The 24,370-nt window shown below is 39.4% G+C and overlaps 1 long non-coding RNA gene across 1 annotated transcript; it reads left to right on the top strand.

Annotated features, from left to right (window-relative positions):
* On the top strand, nucleotides 1-23,758 carry LOC308064517. The gene is made up of 2 exons (XR_013928418.1): nucleotides 1-4,304; nucleotides 5,241-23,758. It is a non-coding gene; the product is annotated as an uncharacterized lncRNA (long non-coding RNA).
* Nucleotides 23,759-24,370: the final 612 nt, after the last annotated feature.

Here is a 24,370-nt window from a genome sequence, read left to right as displayed (position 1 = left end):
CACCAGGCACTTTCCAGCCGCTCTGCCCCAGCCTGTAGCGCTGTGTGGGGTTGGTGTGACCCAAGTGCAAGACCCGGCACTTCTTGTTGAAACTCACACAGCTGGCCTCAGCCCACTGATCCAGCCTGTCCAGATTCTCCCCTCTTTTATAAAATAATTATACACTTAGGCTTTGTACCCATGGCTGGTAGAAGAAATGGGGATACAAACAGCAGAGGAAAGAGGAAACGGATGTTTGCAATGGGTGAAGAACATGGATTAAATGATGACCCCAGTAAGATGAAAATCTTTAGAAAGACAGCAGGTAAATGTGAAAGATGATTAGACTGAGGACACTATCTCTTCCTGAAGCCCCACCAATGTACTAAAAGGAAAGTTTTGCAGAGATTGCTGTTTCACTATTGTGGTTTAACAACAGTGCCTGGCCAGAGACGTTGGTATGTTTGATAGCACAGCTACATGAGTGGGAGTCAGTCAGTTATCAGGTGGTGCTGCAGATTTCTGAAGAATACTGCCTCCTTGGAAAAGAGGAATATTCCAGGGGATACATTTGAACCCAGCCCCAGAGGCATTGCATTCTTCCCTCGTTGCTGTCTAACAATTAAGGTTTGTTCAAAACAGCTTGCTCCCAGCCATCTGCATCTCTTAGCTTCCTGATCTTTGCATCTTTGTCCTTCTGCTTTCTGAAACAGACCTTTTTTAATTTATTTTCTCAATAGCTAAAATAGCACAGCCTAAAACATGGTTGGCATGAGACAAGCGCCCTCTGCCCCCCTGCTTGCTGGAGGGTTTCTGTCTCTCCGCTTATTCCTGGATCTCTTTTTATCCCCGATGCCACTCCCAGCAGGGGCACGAGGGAGGTGTGCAACCTACGCAGAGCTTGGCTGAACACTCTAAGAGAAGTGATGAGGAGAGCAATTTTAGCCATGAATATCCTAATGAAGCTCCTGTGCTGACCTTACACACTTCTGATTAAGCAAATATGCAAATGCAAAGCTGTTCAGAGCTGGAGTAGCATTCAAAGATTTTTAAAAAGCTACTGTGGCTGCATGCAGACTGACCTTTAGGCCTGCTCAAAGCTGCTAGAATGCAGATGGGGAGAAAGAAAGACATTATAAAGACAGACTCCACCTTTTTTTAGATCTTGCAGCCACCATAAAACGGGCCACAGGAGGAAAGGAATATCCAGATTGAGGTTTTACAGCAGATCTGGTTACAGGGCATTCTGCGTCATACCCGGGGGTGTCTTTTCCAGTACCTTCCAAAACCAAAAATTCACCTCAAGAGTTGGTTTGATCATAACCCTGCAGGTTTTGTACTTTAAAAGATGAAAAAGAAAAGCTGGTAGATCAGGATCCAAATCTGGGTTCCAACCATGCTACCAAGATTCAGGGGGGAAATGGAAATCCAGGGGAAGCAGGAGACGTATCTCAGGGTCACAGGACAGCCATTCTAGGCAACTTTCAGGAATCCGCTCTTTCCACTGGTTGGCCTTCAGGAACCAACATCAAAACCTTCAATCGCCTTAAATTAGAGAAAACTTCTGTAACGAGGAGATACTCCATTGGCACTGTCAGATGCTATGGTGTATGTATTCATTGGCCTGAGCTGTATCAAGATCCACAGACGCCTGAAGGTTGTTCTGATCTCATCCTAAGAGAAGGGGGTTAGTATGGAAAATCATGGGAAGGGAGAGGTTAAGAAATACTGTGCTAGGATTAAATGTTAGAACCATTTTGCTTTCAGCAAGTTCTCGTGGCCATTTACAGTCACCTGCTCTCACTACAAATACACCCTAGGAACACAGCAATGGAAGAGACCTCTTGACTTCTCAAAACTGTAATTGCAAGGACCACATTATATTTTCACTTCATAATTCAGGGACATAGTTACTGCTGTTCTCACTATACCCACTGAAAGCCTGTTCCAGAATGGGCTTCTCTTACAACTGGGAACTGTCTTCCGATTTCCAGGCTAAATGTATTCATAGCTGCCTTTCACCCATTTTTTTCTGAAACCTGACTTTGTTCAATTACGTCCTAAGTCCTGTTCAATGTATTTATTTTCTTTCACTAAAAATACTGCTTGAAAAGATATTTTAACAATGGAAAATAATGAAGCTGGAGGATATTATAAGCCAGAAGAGATCCTCTACTGGTATAAACTGGTCTGAATTTAATGCTAATGTGTATATTGCTCAGGAATTTAAAAGAAACTTTTTATGTGTTTGTTTTCAGGTTAGACATGAAAAAAAATATCTGTGCTAAAAGGCTGTGAATATAGCCATAACAAACACACATGAAATTACAATTTTTGGTAATATTTCTGCTATTTTTTCTCAGAATGCATTATAAAGAAAAACCAAACACTGAAAAAAAAGTTTCCTATTCTGATTTCCTCTAATGTTTTGTTAAAAACACTTCTTCACTCTTGATCACATTATATCCCAGTGTCTTAATGCAGCATGTCTATTACTGTTTATTTTTGCATCAATCAACTCCATGTTTCTAAATTCTGAAGGTATTCTGGATATTTGTTTACCCAATGCATACTTGAGGTTCCAGAATATCTTTATGCAGTTGGAAACAAAGCATTATAATACATCGTTTTATTTTCTTGCTTTGGAGATAAACGATAAGGATCAAAATTTACTGCATCTCAAAGTACTATAAAACATTAACAATAATTTGTTCAAGTTACAGCTGAAAGGCCTAACAACCTTCTTCTATATCTTAGAATCAATCACTCAAATTTTTTTAATCTACTGATTCTTTGCATGTGCTAATCATCTTGGAAAGGTTCGAGTACTTATTTTCCAATACTTTGATAAATCAAAGGAAAACAAAAATTTTGGCAAAGGTAACAACAAGAACATTTAAAAACAATAATATGAAGCTATAAGGGAAAGTACAAATAATTCAATTTCTAATGATGATAGAGCACATTTTTCCTGTGTTTTAAACCCCATCAAGCTTTATTCAAAGCTCAAATAATAAAAACCTTCCACATTTCATGCCATTTTAAAATTACAGACTTCATATGGGCTCTGAGGCAAACTCTAAAATAGTGCAGGGTGATTCAAAATCAGATCTGAAGTCCTGTGAGAAAGCTGCCTGCTCTGTGCTTATCACGAAATCTGAAACTGAATTTTGTACCTTTACATGTAGTAAGTCTCCATACAGTAAATATCCAGCTTAATTTCTGCCCAATATGAGGAATACATATTGCAGCAGTGGAATAAATATGGTTGATTATGATATGAGCCCTTCTGCTTATGAAGTCTACAAACCAGAATCAAACATTTCTTTATGAAAACAGCCTTCATTTAAAGAAAGAAAGAAAAAAAAAACCATAAGAGCTTTATGATACATAATTGGGATCAACAGAAATTACTGTAATTCTGAGATACATTCTATAGGTTTTTAAACTACCCTTTAGTACTCTATACTAAAGGCATAATTATACATTAAATTATAGCAGATGGCACCAGAAACCTGTAGCAGTATCAGCAGTTAATATATTCTGCTGGGCTTATTCATCAAGGTAGTGCAAATTGGCATAAATGACACTTTCTTTTGGCTCTTTGGCATGTTGATTGCTTTGAGTTACATTCTCGGGGTTCTACTCTATTCTTACCCTCTAAACTATGAATAAAAAGCTATCTTGCCTGAAGTTAATTCAGGGACAGTGAAATCTTTGAATGCCAGAACTAGAAACCCCAACGCCTGGTACTAATCTCGTACAAAAGACCACTCAGCTCATCTTCCTCCTGGACTAGATAGTCACCCTTTTAAGGGTAGGTTGTCAAGGAGTCAGACTGGGGATAGACTTAAGGGAAAGAATTAGATCCAAGCAGATCCTTTCCATGTAAATAAAGATGCAGGAAAGTAAGCATTTAGATCAGCTTCTTCTGATGTTGCAGAGCTGAGATGAAGGTAAGAAGGACTACGTTCAGTGTCACTGATGTGTAGCAGTTCTCACAGGCATGGGGTAGCCTTCCTTGGAAGGACAGAACTCAGGCAGTCATGTTATCCAGCTACAGGATCAATTTTAATCTGAGGTTTTGAAAACAGTCTGGTATGCTTTACCCACCCATCAGCTACGTGTCAATAGCCTTCTGTGTCTGCAGACAAGTAAGTTAAACTTCTCATTCCAAAGCCCCTCAGCAGCAGAGGAAAAGAACAATGCACTTGAACTGCAGAAACCTGCATGAGAGGCAACCACGTCTTGCTTTGTTCTTAGGTCCTTGCAAAGAGGTCAGAGGTACCTCTCAGATGTCACGTCTTCCGGGGGAGGGCAGCCAGGTAAACACTGTAACTGGTATTCAGAGCAAGCAAAACTGAGTCAGGACAGTAAATCCATACCACTGTTACCTCCAGTTAGCCTGGGACAAGTTACTCAGAGGAGCAATGCTGAATTAAGCTGTAGCGTACCAGTTCTCCAGCAGAGGGCAGCATTCGTATATGGAAAAATGGCTGCACCTCTAACTAGCACTTTCTGCGGCGTCTTTCACAAAACCTGGGAATCTCAGCCGTTTCCCTTCTTATTAGCTCACAGGTAAATGAACTAATAATCCGATCCTGAACACTTAATAAAATATGGAAAAGTATTTTATTAAAAACTTTAAGTCAAGATTTAAGATCGCATATTTAAATGAAAATTATCAGCAAAGAAGTAATTACGATTCCAGAAGCAAAGATGACTGAACTCTCTCCATATCTTGCATTTGGCATATTTTACAACACAGCCAGAATTATAACATTGATTACTGTGTTGATTAAATATAGACAGTTTAGGAATGGCTAAATCAATCAATGCCAATCAGGGAGTGGGACCTCAATTCAGGAGGTGTTGAACACGTGTACATGTACCTGTGTGTATATAGAATCAATGAGACAATGAGTGTTTCAGCAGACACATACCTGAGCAGCTTTATTAAGTACTTCTAGACCCTTGGCTTTTAGAAAGTGCAATGAGGAAACAATATACCCATGCAAAAGCAGCTAAATTATGGAACAGGCTGCCCAGGGAGGTGGTAGAATCACCATCCCTGAAGGTGTTTAAAAAACACGTAGCTGTGGTGCTTAGGGACATGGTTTAGTGGTGGACTTGGCAGTCCTGGGTTAACAGTTGGACTTGATGTTCTCAAAGGTCTTTTCCAACCTAAATGATTTTAGGATTCTATAATTAAATTAGTATGATTCTTGGAGCCTATTTTTTTTCATTTTTTATCTTTGCAGTTTCATTCTTTCAATAATCTAAGCTAGTTGCATTAATATAAGGTACCTGCAAGAAGTTTGCCCATGTTGAGAGGCTGAGTCACACTGGAGCTACTCTGCTTACCTGTGGTACTCCTTCCTTCTAGTATCTAGCTGTCCCTTCATCGGAATTTATGTTTTTACAACATGATACTGCTGAACTTCACAAATAGGGCAGTGCCATTCACTATAAACATGCAGGAAGACAGGCAAGTGGCTTGGATGTTCCAGTTACAATACAGAGATGATTAATCTACAAGACTGCTACCCTCTCCGAGAACATGACAACTGTGATTAGAAGATCAAGAAAGACTTTGGGAAGGGATGCTACATAAACAGAAATTAAAAGGACTGCTGGAAGCAACAGCATGTTTTAAGATGCTGAATTAACCTCTAGACTTCCAGAGTGCACCCATAACTGTGTCAGATACACCTGCTTTTCATAGACGTAATTAATGGTAATGGGTAGAAGCTGACTGAGCAGAGAACAAATTTTTGAATTTTATGTATAGTTTTGTGACACTGACGATCAGATTTACTGATCTTGTGGGTTTTGCCATACTGCAAAACCATGATAAAACATGCAATTTATGGAAATAAGAGTATAGCATAAAACATATTTCTGCTCTGTGTCCTTTTGATAAAAAAGATATTGAGATGAAAAACCCTCAAAAATTCAATTACCTGTGTAGGCAACACCTCATTGTTAAGGAAAATAAAGGTCTACACACTTCTAGCTTGTTTTCAAATCTTTCTCTGAGAAGAAAATAATTCTGTTAATCCTGTTGAAAAACTAGGGTTTAATAGCAAGTCAGTGATATTTTGTTCCTAATCCTGCAACATTAACTGTACTCATGTGATAAAAATACTGTTGATTTCAATATGAACAGTCTTGTACAAGGATTTGCAAAGCCAGGGACTGAGGATATATACAAAGGGGAAATCAGAAGTTAATTGAAAAGAAAACAAATGTTAAAGAAAGATGGGCAACAAAAACATGCAGAAAGAAAAAGACAGAATAAAAGAATAAAGCAAACTACCACAAAGGGCGGGGGAGGGGGGGGGGGGGGGAAGGGAAGGATGGCAGGAAAATAAGACACATTTTTAGTTTATAGATTTTGAAATTTAGACATTCTCCAAAAATACATATATCTATCTATGTCACTCAAAAACCCACATCCATTTCATTGCATTTTTCTGTTGAAAATTATTATGTTTTAAGTGTCTAGTATTTGTAATCTAATAATGTAAACAGTTTTAAATCCCCAGGAATGATAAAGTAAAACTCTGCCTATTTGCTTCTTTCATACTCCAACGCTTCCTCCTTTAAGTTCTTACTTTCCCTTTCACAAGAACTCCAGTTAAAATAACAGAAAACTATAAATGCTTAAATGTCAGCTTTTTCAAACTTGCAGGTGCACCTGCACCCCCAAATGTTCCTCTCATTTGGTTCAATAAAAATGATAATTGAAATCTTGCCCTGCCTACAACAAAATACATATGTGATCCAGTGTGACCTTCCTTTTTTCCTCCTGCTGCAATTCAAAGTTTCTTATACTTTCCCCAGACCTTCCAGCCGCTCTAATGACTTCATCCCACACTGACACCTGGCTTCCCTCAAACCTACCTTATGCTTGTTCTTTACCTTTCTTTTTAGATGCTCTGGGGGTCCCCACCCCAGAGCTCTCTCAACTGTATTCCAGTGCACAGGGTACAAATGCTCTCTTTTGCCTTGTGCTTCTCCTGTTCCCAAAACACATCACCTATTCTGTCACCTCCTGTATCTTATCACACTTGGAGTATAAGCTCTCAGAGGTTTAGTGTTTGCTAATCGGTATAGCGATGAACGGAGTGAAATGATATCCAGATCCTTGGTTAAGGTCCCTATATATTATGATGATAGTACAAATTGGGAAAATGTAGAAAGTTCTTTCGGAGTCTACAGTTAGCTAAGGAGGAGTATGCTCATTCTTGTAAGTCATACGTTCATTCATGTAAGTGCTGGAGTCACAGAGATTAGGCTAATTCAGTAAAGTTACACTTAAGTATTTGTAGGACTGCAGCTACACTTCCACTGAGAACTCTACCTTCAACAACTATCACAAACACCTACATGTTGCTGCAGGGGAAAACTTAAATTAATATACAACCTGTTACAGACAATAGAGATGCGAATGCTCCCAGTCCACACTTGGTATGCATCCAAGGAAAAAAGATCTGAAAGAAAAATATTCAATTACACCCCCCCACCTCTGCAAAGGAACACATAGCTCAAGAATCCCAACAATTCAAAGGAAAAAACAATATCGGAATTGTTTTATCTCCAGGGTGAGACTGGCCACACATCCCAACTGCAGAGAACTCCATAGATGTTTGATAAGCTTGTCACATAGAAGGCTTATCCAAATTTTTGCTAGGTCGAGGACGATTTAAACCTTGAAGTACAAACCCCTTTAAAAGGCAGCAATAACAAAGTGAAAAACAAAATTAAGAGGCTCCATATACATGGACGAAAATCTACTCCAGGAGAAAAGGATAGAAAATGAAATGAACTCTTCTGATAAACTTGTTTATTGTCCTTTGCAAAATAGCTTGCAAGAAATAGAAGATCTCATGCTGTCCACGGAGGCTCCACACCCAGTGAAGGACATGGCTTTATTGATAGCTTGTTTTTACTTTCACCTCAGTAATGACAGTGATTGTATCAGAAAGTTTTAAAAGCAAAATAGAGGTTAGATCCATTTTCGATACTCTAAATTAAAAGAATAAATGAATCACCCAACTGTAGTTAATGGGCAATTAACATAATTCTGGTCCGGTGTAGCTGAAAGATAATGAAAAAGCTGATTGCAAATGAACCAGCAGTAATGTGGGAGGTCGTAATAGTCCCATAACTCTGAATGAGAAACCAATTTCTCCTCTAACACTAGATGCTGTGATTGGTGAAGGGCTTTATCATACTATGAAATTTGCCCGTGATAGTATGAGACATTAAAAAAAGGTTCTGCTGTGTAAAGGGTGGATGGCTTACAGAACAGGTACCCTGAGCAACTGCGTGAGCCTGTACTAGCTATCATAAACTAAAGGGTAATTAGGAGTGCAGTGGTGAATAAAGAGAAGCATATATCTGAATAATGAGTTCACAACTGTACTACAGCAGGGCAACAGCCCACCAGGGGAAATGCAGCAGGGTGTCACTCTGATCCAGCCTGGAGACTGGCTGTGCTGATGCCCTCTAACTTGGCCCTCCTCCTCAAGACAGCGTAATCTCCTCTCTGTGCACAATTTGTTCTTAGTTAAGGAAGGGGTAATGGGGTGGGATGAATTCCACCCACAATGCTCTTCTCTTCTCTCCACTTACCATCTATGTCCTGATGCTATTAAAACTTAAGATCTTGTTCAGCAAACTGTCATCAGATAAAGTAAATTACATTTAATGCTAGTGGTAATGCTCTCAGAATCAAGAGAACAATTGTGTCTAGGGCAAGGACCGCCTCTTTCGCTAGAATTTTAAGTAAATCTATATTTAGCCCCTTTGTGGCTTTTGAGGGGGAAAAAAAGGTAATCATGTTAGAACACTGTAATGGTAAATGAATCTATGTCCTAGCAGCAGATGGCACATTAATAGGGTACAGACATACAGAAAAAAAGAACTAACCCTCCAAACTGTATTTTTTCCCTTGGTATTTTTCATCACTGTTCCTGTCTTTTCGACCAGGCTGAATAAAATGATGGTAGATTTAACAGAGAGGACTTGATCCTAGTGCTAAACTTATGTCATGACAAATTAATAGGTTACTGCTGCATTATGCAAAATGGAAAAAGTAAGTAGATAAAGTGACAGTGCTTAACACTGAGAAATATTTAGCATAACACTTGGAGTACATGGGTTACAAATTACCTTTTTAGGTAGACTTTTACCTCACCTTTGGCACCACTGTCCTATTACTAAGCTGAGTGGTAACAGAAGTCACCAAGTCATTTGAGATTACAATCTTCTTTGTGTGTAAGGATGCATGCAACTCTGATGTGCGATCACCAATGCACATGCCCCCGAGCAGTGACTGCTATAGTAGGTACCTGTAGTTCCTTCCCTCTGACTAGAATATCCATCTTTGTGGTGTCTGTAAGATAGTAGAGAACCAGTTTCAACATGGAAAAAGCTTATATACCAAGTAACGTATTACTAGGCCTCCTGTCTAACCATCCAAGTAAACACCTGTCAGATAAAGTTTAAAGAAATATTGGTTGGAATAACTCTGAATACACCATATTGGTCTACTTATAAAACTAGTAATAGCCTAAGAAAGAGCAGGTAATAACTTTAATCCACCTGTGAAAGTCAGCATGGCTTTTATAATGGAGAGTCTAGACTTCCACATTTACTAGAGTTCTCTAAAGAGATAAACGTGTACGTGGATAGTGTTAATTCAATTGAAATAATCTACTTGGATTTCTAAAGATCTTCTATAAAATCCTTCACAAAAGGTTTTTAAGAAAGCTGAGCAGTGATGGGATAAAAGGAAAAGTCTCTGCATGGATAAGTAACTGGTTAAAGGACAGGACACAGAGAGGAAAAGTGACTAGATAGTTTTTGCCACAGAGTGTGTTCCACCCTTGGAGTTCCAGTGGGATCTCAGTTGGCACCTGGGATAGTCAATATATTCATAAATTGTTTGGGAAAGTGGGTAAGTAGGAAGTTTGATGTTGATACAGAGTTATTTGAGATAGCAAAGGGAAGCAGCAACCAAAAAAAACTACAGAGGAACCTTACGAGTCTGAGTGGCTGGGCAATTAAATGACAAATGAAATTCACTGTAGATAAATGGAAAGCAATGCACATGGGAAAACCAGTTGTAACTCCACATATTAATATGATGGAGTTGATCATTATTACTTAGGAGATAGATCTGGGGTTATGATAGATAGTCCTACGAAAATGTCAATCTTGATGCTTAACAGCAGTCAAGAAGGCAAGCAAATGTTAGAAAATTTTAGGAAATAAATGAAGAACAAAACAGAGAACATCACTGTGCCGCTACAGAAAACCATCGCTCAACCCCACATCAAATACTGTGTGCTGGATGCCATCTGGTCCCCTTCTTTCAGAGAGGATACAGGTAAAATAAAAAGTTTCAGAGGAAAACAACAACGATGATCAAAGATGTCAAGCAGCCTTCATATTAAGAAAAGCTACTCAGCAACTACAACACAGGATGTTAGCACACTTTATCCTGGAAAAAGGATGACCTGTAAGAATATGACAGCAGTCTGAGAAACCATGAACATAATAAAGAGGATGGATCTTGACCCTTCTCACGTCAGAATTAGGGAACATCAAATGAACATAATAAGAATGACATTCAAAACAAACCCAAGTGTTTCTTTGTACAATAGGTGGTAGACACGTGAAAATCATTGCCTGATGGTGCTGTGGGTGCAGGGACCAAAAGGGGAAACTAGACAAGTAGATCAATCATCTACTGAGAGTTATAAAAAATACAGAGACTACCTCTCTTCAGGATGAACACAGCTGGAGTCCAGGAGAGCAGCAATAGCAAGTATCATGCAGAGACAGGTGTTGAGCTACATGGGCCTTTGGTCTTACTGGTAATGGCTTTTAATAGGATCTTACATTCTTCTAACATTGCTGCTTCTGGGATATTCAAAATGTGGTTGACTGACTAAGATGAGGGAGAAAAGATGAGGCAATGAATAACACACGTTTTATACAACTCAGACGAATGGTAGATATTTCAAACTTTATGTCAATACAGATTAAAGATAACTAGTAGCTAGCAGAAAGCAATGCACACTTTGCAGAAGCAGGCCCTTTAAGAAAATAATATAGCTTCACATATTTCTTCTTAACTCAAACGAATCAATCTCTTTATTTTCTTTGATTACTTTAACAGGACATTTCTTATACCAGAGAGAGACACTTTTCCTCCTTCTACTCTCAAATGAATTATGACAGAGATCACCTTATCTAGTGATCTGGGACAATTTGCCAGGCTCTCCCATAATTTTCCAGTGTAGTCACTACCTTAAAGAAATATTTATACTTTGCTCACTATAATGAAATCTGAATGATTTCAGATAATGAAGCCAACTGGGAAAGAAGAAAAAGATCTAAATTTGAAAGAAGACTGGGGAGTGGGGGGTGGGGTGGGGGGTGGCTATATAAAAGAGACTTAAATATATTGCAATAAAGATGGCATCACCAGATGGAGCTGTTACTTACACTCTTCTAAATTCTTCTTTGCATGCAAGGACCCTCTCAGTTTTAAGACCTTATATATTGGATAATTTTGTGAAATAATTTCTGTGCTCAGAGCTATGGCAAGCAGCACGGGAGTTTACTTTCTGTCCTAGTGTCTCTACCAGGGCTGCTACTCTGGGAACTCTGGTGCTTTCTCAGGGCTTCTGAGTGAAGTCATTGCCTGAACCCTTACTACTCTTTATTCAAGAAGACTACTACAGGTATGGTGGAAATAAATTATACTACACAAGGACTACACACAGTATCTGCCACACTGATTTCACCCTGTAATGGTAAGCTCACCTGCAAGGCTTTAACATCAAATGTTACTCTGGCAGCAAGACAAGCAGTTACAGCTGATCCACACATAACCTTATCGATTCTATCTCTCCTCCCAGTCTTCCCAGAACAGTGCTCGAGATGGGAGCCTCTCTCCCATTTTTCTTGCTATAGATCTGCTTATTCTTTCTGTTATCAGTGCTCCCAATATGCATTATCTCTGTGCATTATCAGTTACAACAAAGCCAAAAGAAGAAAAGCTCTCCCTGTAAAATATTAAACTTAAAACCCCAGTTATCTGATCAAAAGCTTTGGCTCTTTCCCAGGGAAGAAAGCAGCCTTCAGCTTATTGCCCACAGAGAAGCCTATTCTTATCTATCAGGGCACCTCGGCACATTATTCAATGAATAGCTATGCTTGGTGAAACTGCCCCGGTCGCTGCCTCTGTGGATCGGTGCTTGCGAGACTGTATGAGAGGGTATCACAACCTTGGCAAAAACTGTCTCGGCTTCGTTAAATTCTTGTCTGTACCAGACGCTATCACAGGGCTTTAAATTCCACTTTGGGATTCTATTTTTAGAGCTCAAGTGGGTTTTATATGGTGCTCTGACCTGACACGAGCTTTCTGCACAAGGCTGAATTTAGCCTTGTATGCACACGCTGCTGAAACTGCTGACTATAAGAAACTGAGGAGGGCTTGTTCTACGTATGCCTAATAGGCTACTATGTACCTTAAATGTAGGGCTACCATGATGGCTAAAATTTCACCAAATGCTTATAGCACAATAAAAATGACAAATTATGTTTGTAAGTTCACATTTCCTTGTCAGCAGCATCTGTGCTTCTTTGGTGACTGTTACAGAAAAAGACCAACACCTTATTTGAAGAATAAATGAAGTACAACACCCAGATTATTTACAACTAAGAAAAATGTCTCCTTTTCAGCCTGGTATATGATCATTCTGTCAATAGCCCTGGATCCCTTCACTTGCATCAATTTTGAACTGTTGGTCACCTTAAATAGATGGAAGGGCACAGAGGAAGAGGTCTCATGGATATTAAGCTCTTTTGAGGTTCATTAGGTAGGGGATAGGGTTTACTAACGTAAGAGAGTTTACTAACATCCCACTGACAGAGATATGCTTAACCTGTATTAGTAAAGAATGCAAACAGGAGTGTATGAAGACATAAGTTTTATAGAAAATTATAGACGCTGTTGAATTTGTTGCTCATGGATAACATGTTAATGTGGGGGAACAAATACACAGGAGATCAAGACCTACGTGCTCAAAATGTTGTTAGTTTTGTGTGCTTTGATGTTTGTGGTTCCAGCTGCAGGTGCAAACTGGGCAGACATAAACAGAGCCCCTTAATATAAAAATATAGATTAAAGAATCAGTCCTGAGTTCTTGCCAAGTTCAACCAATGACGGGAACAATTACATACATTGCTTCAAACTGTCTGGTCTAGATAAATCTCTGTTTGAAGCCTGAGTGGGGTAATGAAAAATATTCCCATGATGGTCTCAATTTCATAACTACACATTAGTTATAAGCAAAAGAACTAAAACACAAAATGAAGCCAAACAACTCACAGTAGTAGAATAAGGCAATGAAGAGTGACAAAACCAATGAAGAAATCCACAATGTGTTCGCCTGTGCCTCACAGTAATTAATGCTTTTCGAGATATTAGATAAACTTTTCTTTGTTGTAATAGAAACAGATTTCCCAGATCTCCTATTTCAGCTCTCAAGCTCCACCTTTTCTCAGCTTTGTCTGAAATTAGCCACATTTTCTGCCACTTTAATAAACGTGGAATACAATTTGGAAATTATCTGTTTGCATCAGCACTGTCAATGAACAATAGCTCAAATTTTGAGAGTCAAGGCTTCAATAATAAGGCCTGATTTTCTTAGCAATCAGATGCATACACATGCATACACACACACACACGCACGCACACCACATGTCTTTGTGAATAGGGCCCAAAACAGCTGCAACCTTCCAGAAATTAATTGGATTCTAGATCATTTGCATTTTTATATAGTTTACCAACAAAAGATGGAGATAGCAAGTTTATTAATGTGAAAAAAGAGAGAGACGGAGAGAAAGAAAGAGTGTGAGGGAAAGTGAACATTTTGGTTGAGCCACTAATCCAAATTTTAATACACACAGTGCCTATTCACCTTATAATACTGCAGCAGATCCTCCAAGGTGGAAATTGATATGCAGGTCTAAACTGCAGGCAGCTGTTAAGGACTCCTACTGATGCCTAGGGCCTTTACAGTGCCTCATCTGGGTAGGCATTATGATTTGATAATGGCCATTTTCAGACAACACCCAAGGCAATTCTAGGATTTGCTGTCACAATAGACACGCTGAAAATAAAGTCAGTGTAAATAGATTAAGAAATTGACAGAATAACAAGGCAGAAAGAATTAGAATGAATACACAAATGGCAGATGACAACTCAATGCATTGTGCTGCAGAGATGGGATAAGGAAAGTGGAGCTGCAGGATTTATCTGCTGCCTGTATGCCTTCAACCTGCTTCCTGCCTGCGTGCATGCCTATTTCATTGAGAAGTGAAATCTTTATTAGAAGATTTCTTATCTGTCTTGCTGCCTATTGAAAAACTTCCTTTCTGCTCAATTGAAAGTGACAGCTCCTGATCTGTAGATGTCCAAGACAGCTACAGTTTTTCCAGGTAGTCAACTAGTGACCAGTGGGTAAAACTGACACCCTCATTTCATTTGGAAATAGGAAGAAAATATGGACTTGATATTCAGAGGACAGAGTGATGCTCAACTCCTATGGATGTTGATGTGAACACTGGGTGACCAGGTGGTAACCAGGACTTTGTATTATGTGATTCATTTACAAATTTCTTAGCAACACTTGTGCTGAGGTGTATGTGAGGTTTAGTGCATGAACTGTCCTGTGAAATCCCTTACTTGAAATCTATTTTTGGCTATAAATAGATGGAATTTAATTTACTCACTTCTATTGTGATTGTGACTTCATCTCTACCAAAAATGGCTCCCAGCCCTGCTCAACCCAGCCTGAAAAAACAAGAAAACCATGTACCCCAACTAATTTCTGAAATGCTGAACATGACTTCATGTGCAGAATAACTGTGCATAGCAAATGGTTTATGGGTTGATCTCTGTACGATAGACCCAGAGCACATGCAGAGATGGAATATTGGGCAGTGACATCCCCAGTAGGTTGTTGGGTAAGAGAAGGGTCTATAACTGCTGTAAGGATGAAAATGAATCTCAGTGCTCTGTTAGTGCTCAGCTGGATAAGGATCCAGTGAACTTAAATTCTGTGTTAGTGCAGTAAGTGCTCTAACTTTCCTAAGTGCACAGCTTTTCTATTGGCTCATGGAACAAAAGCTGGATGGGAGCATACAGGAAACTGAGGCAGTAGCAGTGCATGGGGCTGGCCTATAGCTGCAGGTGGCTGGAGACACCATATAGCAGTGAAATGCCACCTACTTCAACTATGTCAGAGCTTTGGACAGCAAGATGGGCCACCAAGGAGACAGTGGAGTAAAATGTGCTGCTGGGAGGAAGAAAGAAAGAGTAACTTTGCCCCTCTGGACCTACATGAGCAGCAAGTTGTACCCTCAACTATCCAGCCCCACTCCACCTTTTCTTTCAAGCTCTTTCCTATTTACTTACTTTGCTAAAATCACGGAGAAGTCTTGAGATGGCTCCTGTGTTTGAACAAGGCAAATCCTGAACCCTCTGTGCAGGGTATTCAACCAGCACATCTTGAGTAATCTGGGAGGACCTTAGGCTCATTTTGAGTAAAATACTTAGTTTTGCTTGACTTCATGGGAACTAAGCCAGTGCTTGAGTGCTGTGTTGAATCAGAGACAAAATTATATGTGTGGTTTGCATAAATAATAATTAAATATTTTATTATTTTATACATGCCTATTATCTCATATGGATCTTGAGTATGTAACTTCCCATCAATTCTGAAACACAATGCAATGAAACAATTTTTCAAACTTTCCTTACCACTAATTTCCTTACCACTTTCCTTGATTCACTTACCACAAATTTCCTTACCACTTTCTTTCTTTCCTCCTGCCCAATTTCTTTTGCCTAGTAAGGGCACTCCATGATTTTCCTACATTTTCTGGTGTTTGTTTTCCTTCTGCATAAAGTTTGACCACTTCTTCTATACAAACTTTGATCACAGTCCCCATTTCTATCACTCCTCCTTCCTTTTTTTGTTTATTTTCCTCTTTGCTTTCTTCCTTTAGGTGGTCTATTTATTCCTCTTTCTCTGGGTGTTCTCAACCACTTTTGTGTTATGCTCTCTTGTCCTCCTTTTTCTCTGATTAATTCACAATCACTCTTTTCCAGTTTTTATACCGGGCATCTATTTACTCTATTCTTCCCCCTTAATCTGTCCTTCAAGGTTAGAGAAAGAGATAAGATGATAGTAGCTATGGCCAGAGAAAGGAGAATATCAAGATATCAAGAATGAGAAGGGCTGACTGTCACAGAGCCTTCAAGCATGAGGAACAACAAGGTAGAGCAACAATTACCAAAAGGAGGGAAAGGAAGGTTTCCATAAAGAGCATGGGAAAAGGATGGAAAATAATGGTAGTGGGGGGAAAAACTACAGTGCTACTACTTTTATTCCCAAGTTCAATGTCCCCTCATTTTTGAAGGACCTGAAGCTGCAAGGAGTAGAGAGCTCCATTTATCCTTAAATCAATCCTGCTAAAAGGAATACCTTGATTACAGTTAGCTTGCCAGCATTTAGAAATGAGACAGGAACATGGCCAACATTCTTCTGGCTGAATACACAGATATAGTGAGACACATTACAGAATGATAAAGTATCTAAGTGCACAAAGCCCTTATTTATCTAACTTTTGTTAACCTTAGCAGAAAGCCTGCCAAAATGCTCTGGTAGTATGGAAAAGCCAAGGAAGTAACAGTCTTAAAACTAGGCAACATTTTGCATGACACAAATCACGGTATTTGTACTGCCTAGGGACTTCATAGTTTCCTGCTTTTGAGACAGACAAGAAATGTGAGAAGTATAAGCTTGAAATCTTGGCCTCAATGAAGTCAAAGGCAATATATCCACTTCTATAAGGCTGTGCAGCTCGTTTCCAATTGAAAGGAAGCTGACTGAATGCTGTCTGTGTGAATGTATCTAATTTAGATGGTTTAAAAAAGCACCAGAGGAGAAAACACAGAAAACTGATGAATATTAGGGCAGGAGTGACAGGGAAACTACAGGTAAAGCAAGACCATGAAAAGACCAGGGATGAAAGAATGGAGGAGAAAACATATCCAGATAGGACTGTAAAAAAAACAGATGAGGATCAAAATTGTCAGGGACTGTGGGTGAGGTGAAGAGGAGGATACAGGTAATGAGAACTCAGTCAGAGCTGTCGTAGGCAAAGCAGAGCTTGTTGCTACCAAGTGGGCTGAACTGAGGGCCACGACAGCAAAGAGTAAGGCTCAGGATGTGTCTTTGGGAAGAGGAAGGTATTTATATTTGTGCTTGGGACCCTGATACAATACCACCACAGCTTTGCATCTGGTCACTTTGTAGCTATAAATATACTTTGTTTTCAAAAAGTATGAAAAATATATACTTCTTAAACGCAGTGTTTATATCACTCATCTTCTGTATTTCAAAGGTCTCACACCTGAAGTCTGCCTGGAGACTTGCCTTCTCCAGATGAGAAGGCAACACCAGGGGCAGCTCTTCTCATGTGAAAAGCTGTATTTCACCTGTTAAAAATCTTGCAATGCTTCTTCAAGCAGAAATGCAAATATTAGACTGCTGCTTCACTAGGCAACAGAAATTTATTATTTTTTTCTCTGAAAGCACTAATAAAGCACTAATTTCATTCTCTGAGAGGCAGGAAGAAGGAGAAGCTGTTAGATCACCAAAAACAAATCCTTGTAACAGAGAACAGTATTTCATATTGATTTTCTATTGTCTTGTCCAAACTAGGTAAATTCCCAATGGATAGTCTTCTTCTACCCCTTCTGGGAGCACACTCCACTATTCTTAATGTCTTTTTCTTGATTTTGTCTTTGCTTTACAGTAAGGCAATTTTTTCTTTCTCCTTAGTATTTACATCCTATAAACATTTACAACTTGTTACATTTCATCTCAGTTACTCTTTCACTAAGTTGCCTGTACTTGACTGTGTTTTTTCTGTGATAGTTCATTTTCCTGTTCTCCTTCTCTGGATTTGCTTTAGTTTATCAGGTGCACTCTAGCAACACTCTGAATCAAACACATACCTAGAATTCTAGCCAGGCTACAACAGAACCACACAGAGAAGGCTATTAAGACAGGGCTCAGCGATGTACAGCTTTTGCACATGCAGCCTGAAATTTTGCTATGCTTCATTGCAACTGTGTTATTTTACATATGCATGCTTAATTTTCTGTTCACTATTACCTCTTAACAATATGGAAGACAGTGGTATAAGGCTATTCAGCTGGTTTACATTCTTTCTGAGCACGGCTTTATTGCTAGTAATGATGCCATTAAAAAAAAAATCTGAAATCTGAATTGGACTACTGTGGACTTTACCCAGAAATAACAATTCTATTTTATTTTAAAGCTGTTATATTATGAGAGGTCTGAAGTTTAGCAAAATATTTACCTTTTGCAGCTAACAGTTTCACTTAATGAAAACAGGTTTTTCCTTTGCATAGTTTGAAGAAAGCCTACTCAGATCTTAAGCTACCTGAACAAAAGAAGCAGTTTTGCTAATCAGAAAATAATTCTAATGCTCCAATGGACATGGCTAATTCAAAAAGAACTTGAAGTTAAAGATTCAAATCAGAGTTGTACACAGGCTTGGTAAAGAGTTTATACAGCGGTCTCCTAGAACATCAGCAGCTGTACATTGTTGCTTGTAGAAGTGAAAGTTCTGGCACTAAATATGTACATAGGATCTTCAGAAATACAGCTTATCAGGAGAAATAAATATGTATAAATATTTCAAATGGAGTATTTTTCTCGCTTTAGATACACAAGGTAAGATCTTCCTGGAGCAATCTGTAGATGGGAAATATGCACTATAGTGTAGTATTAGCACTTCATTAGTATTTGTAAATCTTTCTGGAGTAAAAGATGAGAAGGAGCTGAGAAGGAGTATTTTTTCCTTCACTACCCTTGTGCTGTTCCTCTGCAATAGAGGGGATGCTCTAGCAGCATGAGTGATTGCCTTGAGAAGATGTGACAGCAGCAAGTGTAAATGTACCTATACTATTGCTAAATTACTTTCCCTGAACAGCATGAACAACACATGCCTGGGACCCATGGTATATAGTCAGATGGGTAGTTTACATGGAAGTCTAATTCACATTCCGCTGAATTTCACTGTTGTTATTAAAGTTACGATTGCTCAGGAAGCAATTAGTCCTTCTCGTTGCAATATACACACTGCAAGTACACAGAAAGCAAAACACAGTCCTTGATCAGTCAGCCCTTCCTTGATCCTTGTCACAGCTTCTCCTACACAGACTTCCTACCCTGGACACTAACAGTTGCAGAGTGGGAGCAGTGCCTTCCAGCTGTGTATTTTTTTAGCTGTGTATTTTTTTCCTTTCAGATAAAGAAGACAGGATCAGCTTGAGGCACTGCAGATGAGAAACTTACAGTGCAATGTCAGCTAACTCTGTAGTGTTTACAAATAATTTTCAGATAATGGATGTCATGGAATTCAGATTATTATTGGCTCTTTAATCTGGTTTGAAATTGATAATGCTAACACAGTTTCACAAGCCAACCTATCTTCCCCATGGATTTAGAAACTGGGTTTGCGCATCAATAAGGCTTAAACCAAGTTTGACCCTATTAGTACTGGCAGCCCAACCCACATTTAAGTCAAAACTGCATGGAGTAGTAATCTTTTATGCCAAAGTAATAAAAAATATAATGAGACACGTACATACAGACATCCCTATCACAACATATACACATTGTGTCTTAGGCATACTTTTAATCTATGTCTAACTTTTTTAGTAGTGACGAAGCACCTTTCAGTCATTACTAGAACCATTAATTTAAGTATCAGCATTGTCTGGATGTACTGTTCTCCTACAGTGCCTAGGATGTCCATGCAGCCATTGATTTAAGAGACAATATCACTTGCTTCCAAGTTTATGAGGCAATAAACAGCTCCCGCATATTGATGAATGCAGAGGTGTTTGCTCAGCACATTTGCAGGGGACGTTTATTACCCAAGTGCTGTGCTTTAAAAGCAAATGAAATTGCAACTATTCTCACTTTCTTCTGTTGGGGGGAAGGGTGAAAAATACTGTTGTTTTTAATTTGTTCCTCCACTTTCCCTCCTCCTGTGACTCATTAAAATGACTGACACAGCCATGGACATTTCCCTCATCTGTGCAGTGATGACTACAGTATTTTTTTCTTTGGTGGCTTTGCATGAAACTGCTTTAGAAGAGTGTGCAATTGTCAGAATACCAGAGAGACATGACTGAGATTATTCCTTTGTGTTTTATTACCCTATTACCCCCTTCCAAAGGATTAAGTTAGCTCATCAGCAAAGCCACTTAGTTACAAATGCTACAATAATATTCATTGCTCTGCCCATATAATAAAAGAATGAAATAACTTTTAATCTGAGAATTGGGATCATGTGAATGTCAGGAATTAAAAGATGGGTATCTGGATTGTATACCTGGCAAAACCCTTCTTGGAACCTAAACTCCTTTTAAGTATATGATACTGGGAAGGAAGAGAGGGCGGAGGAAAGAGATGAGATTGATTGCAAAGCTGCATGCCAACTGAGTTGTTATGAGGATGCCAAACAGAGAGAGCAACCCGTGAAAAATGTATTAAATTATCAAAAACACAAAACTGATTTATAGCTGCTGTTATTTCTCCTTTGCTCTTTGTTCCCATAAGAAAGATGTCAGGGACAATATTTTCTTACAAGCAAAAAATATGTTTCTAGCTGTTATTAAAATATATCCAAACATATTTTATCTAACTAGGTTGGGAATTAAAACAGAAAGACAATTGAATGAAAAGTTGGAATACAAAACCTAAGAAGCAAGCAAACATTTTCCAGAATCCTCGAGATGAATGAATCATTGAATCTTCTGGCTTGTATGAGAAATCTTTAATGTAAATAGCAACGTATCTGTTGTTTTAAGAAAAGAACGTTTAAAATTTCTAACAGAGCAGGTGATTCCTTTCTTACCCCTACAATATGAGATTGGGGAAAAAATATTAATTTTAAATATATTATAATGTTCATTAACTTGCTTCCTTGTTTGTCTCATGTTCTTTTCAATTTTAAGACTCAGAAATGCAAACCTGCATTGATTTATATAAAACTTTTCATCTGAGTAGTGCCATTAAAATCAATGGGACACATTCTTAGGACAATCCAGCTGTTAGCAAAGTTATGCCAGTAGGCTGTAAAAGGTCATTCTTTTCCTTTGTTTGAAAAATGCCTTCAATCCATTTGCAGGTGTAAAAATTATAACATTATGAAGTAATACTTATATTTAAAAGTAGAAAAACTTCATTTTGATCTACTTAACTAGCTTTTACTACTTTACACTGTTAGAAAAAAAATTTCTACCACACTTGCTTCAATTCATATACTTTGTATTTTCCATTATAGTCCTTTTAGAATCATAGAATGAGAGAATCATTTAGGTTGGAAAAGACCTTTGAGATCATCAAGTCCAACCGTTAACCCAGTACTATCAAGTCCGTCACTAAACCACATCACCAAGCACCACACCTACATGTTTTTAAATACCTCCAGGGATGGTGATTCCACCGCTTCCCTGGGCAGCCTGTTCCAACGCCTGACCACCCTTTCAGTGAAAAGTTTTTTCCTAATGTCCAATCTAAACCTCCCCTGGTGAAACCTGAGGCCACTTTCTCTTGTTCTGTCACTAGCTATCTAGGAGAAGAGACTGTCCCTCACCTGCCTACAGCCTCCTGTCAGCAAGTTGTAAGAGCAATAAGGTCCCCCCTGAGCCTCCTCTTCTCCAGGCTAAACAATCTCTCAGCTGCTCCTTATAGGACTTGTTCTCCAGACCCTTCACCAGCCTCTTTGCCCTTCCCTGGACACGCTCCAGCCCCTCTACGTCCCTCTTGCAGTGAGGGGCCCAAAACTGAACACGGGGTTCAAGGAGCGGCCTCCCCAGTGCCGAGTACAGAGGGATGACCACTTGCCTTGTCCAGCTGGCCACACTGCTTCAGGTACAAGCCCAGATGCTGTTGGCCCTCTTGGCCACCTGGGCACACTGCTGGCTCATGTCTCATGTTCAGCCGGCTGTCACCCAGCACCCCCAGGCCCTTTCCTCCAGGCACTTTCCAGCCGCCCTTCCCCCAGCCTGTAGCACTGTGTGGGGCTGGTGTGACCCAAGTGCAGGGCCCGGCACTGAGCCCTGTTGAATCTCATGCAATTGGCCTTGGCCCACTGATCCAGCCTGTCCAGATCCCTCGGCAGAGCCTTCCTGGCCTCAGGCAGATCAACACTGCCCCCCAACTTGGTGTCATCTGCAAACTCACTGAGGGTGCACTCAATTCCCTCATCCATATTATCAATAAAGATATTAAACAGAACTGGTCCCAATACTGAGCTCTGGAGAACACCACTTGGGACAGGTTGCCAGCTGGATGTAACTCCATTTACTACTACTCTTTGGGGCTGGTCATCCAGCCAGCTTTTAACCCAGCAAAGAGTACACTCATCCAAGCCATAAGCAGCCAGCGTCTCCAGAAAAATGCTGTGGTAGATGGTGTCAAAGGTTTTACTAAGGTTCAGGTAGACAAAATCCACAGCCTTTCCGTCATCGACTAGGTGGGTCATCTTGTCATAGAAGGAGATCAGGTTCATCAAACAGGACCTGCCTTTCAAAAACTTGTGCTGGCTGGGCCTGATCCCCTGGTTGTCCTGCACGTGCCACATGGCAGTGCTCAGGATGATCTGCTTTATAACCTTCCCCAGCACCAAGGTCACGCTGACAAGCCTGTGGTTTCCCAGATCCTCCTTCCTGACCTTTTTGTAGATGGGCGTCACATTGGCCAGCCTTAAGTCAACTGGGACCTCCCTGGTTAGCCAGGACTGTTAATAAATGATGGAGAGCAGCTTGGTGAGCTCCTCTGCCAGCTCCCTTAGTACTCAGGTGGATCCTATCCAGACCCATAGACTTGTGTGCCCTTAAGTGGCACAGCAGGTCACTAACTGTTTCCTCCTGGAAGAGAATGTTTACTATATAGGTTTTTTTAATGTACCCTGTTCTATACTACTTTTGAGAATAGATAAAGGAAGAAGGTTCAGTTGCTCAGTAAACTGTACTACATAATTTGCTCTACTGTTATTAATTTTATCTGAATGGCTCTACTGAAGTTCATAGTAGCCTTGACTAAGGTCTGCACATGACCCCATTCTTTGCAGGTCTGGGTATGACAACAATCTGCTAAGAAAGGAGGTGGGAAGAAATGGTGGCATAAATGAAAAGGAAGCATCTCTTTGACTTAACATACCTAGGGAACAAAAGTAAATAGCAATATCTAATAGCACAGGGCTACACTCTCTACTATAGAACTTTTAAAATATAAAATAATTCCCGATCAACACAGTAGAAAAGTTTCAAGACTGACAGTATGTACTGCTGATAAAGTGTAATATATATCAAAGACAGGATTAAATAGGAGTATGTGAATTTTTTAAAGAAAGATTTTAAAAAAGTTGTTTCTTTTATTCCTTATTTAGGTTGTCATTGTGGAAGAAAATGGTATAATTTTGGTGCCCTGGTTTTGGGGTTTTATCTTCATAAGTTTTTTATACAGGAAAGCTCAAGAAGAATTGCTTGCTCTCTGAAAGATGTTTTCAAAATGACTGCTGCCTCCTATGTTTCTTCTGGTCACCCTATTTGATCTTTTTTTTTTTTTTTTTTTTTTTTTCCTCAAAGCAGTGGGAGTAAAGGGAAGGGTAACAGTGGCTTTTGACACCCTGTGCTGGAGACAAACATCAACAAGGAGCAAATAGGGACAGTGACTAGTCTTTGTTAGCAGACTTTTACCCATGTCCCATGGAGAAAAGTGGATGATGACAATAATTTTGGAAAAGTAATTCTGAGTGTTCGGGCAGGTGTCTCTGTCCCATTGAAAAAAATAGGAGATAGTAATGATTTTGAGGATCTTTTTTTTTGTGGATATGATGCTCCAGCCTCCGCAACAGGAAACTTCAGAAGTGTATACCAACAAATAAGACACTTTTCCTCCTATATTTTTCCTGCTAAGGGTCTCATATATGAACAAGGCACTATACTCAGCAAGCTTTAATTGCAGGGGAAGTGTGGAAAGCCTATAATACTCTGTGTGAAGATTATTAGGAGCTCCCCAAAAATCTCATGTTGATTGACTGATTGCTATCAGCAGACATATTTCTAATTAATTATAACACAAATTATTCAAATACACTCTTTCATTGTCTGAAAATTTGTAAGTAAGCTCTTCCATTAGCATATGCTGTTTGGCCCAAGGGACATGTTGGTGCTGGCAGTAAAAGG

This window comes from Falco punctatus, assembly GCF_963210335.1.
Source record: "Falco punctatus genome assembly, chromosome: 5".
In the NCBI taxonomy this organism is placed as follows: Eukaryota; Metazoa; Chordata; class Aves; order Falconiformes; family Falconidae; genus Falco; species Falco punctatus.
The sequence above is the reverse complement of the archived record's forward strand: the minus strand, read 5'-3'. Positions and strand labels throughout refer to the sequence as shown.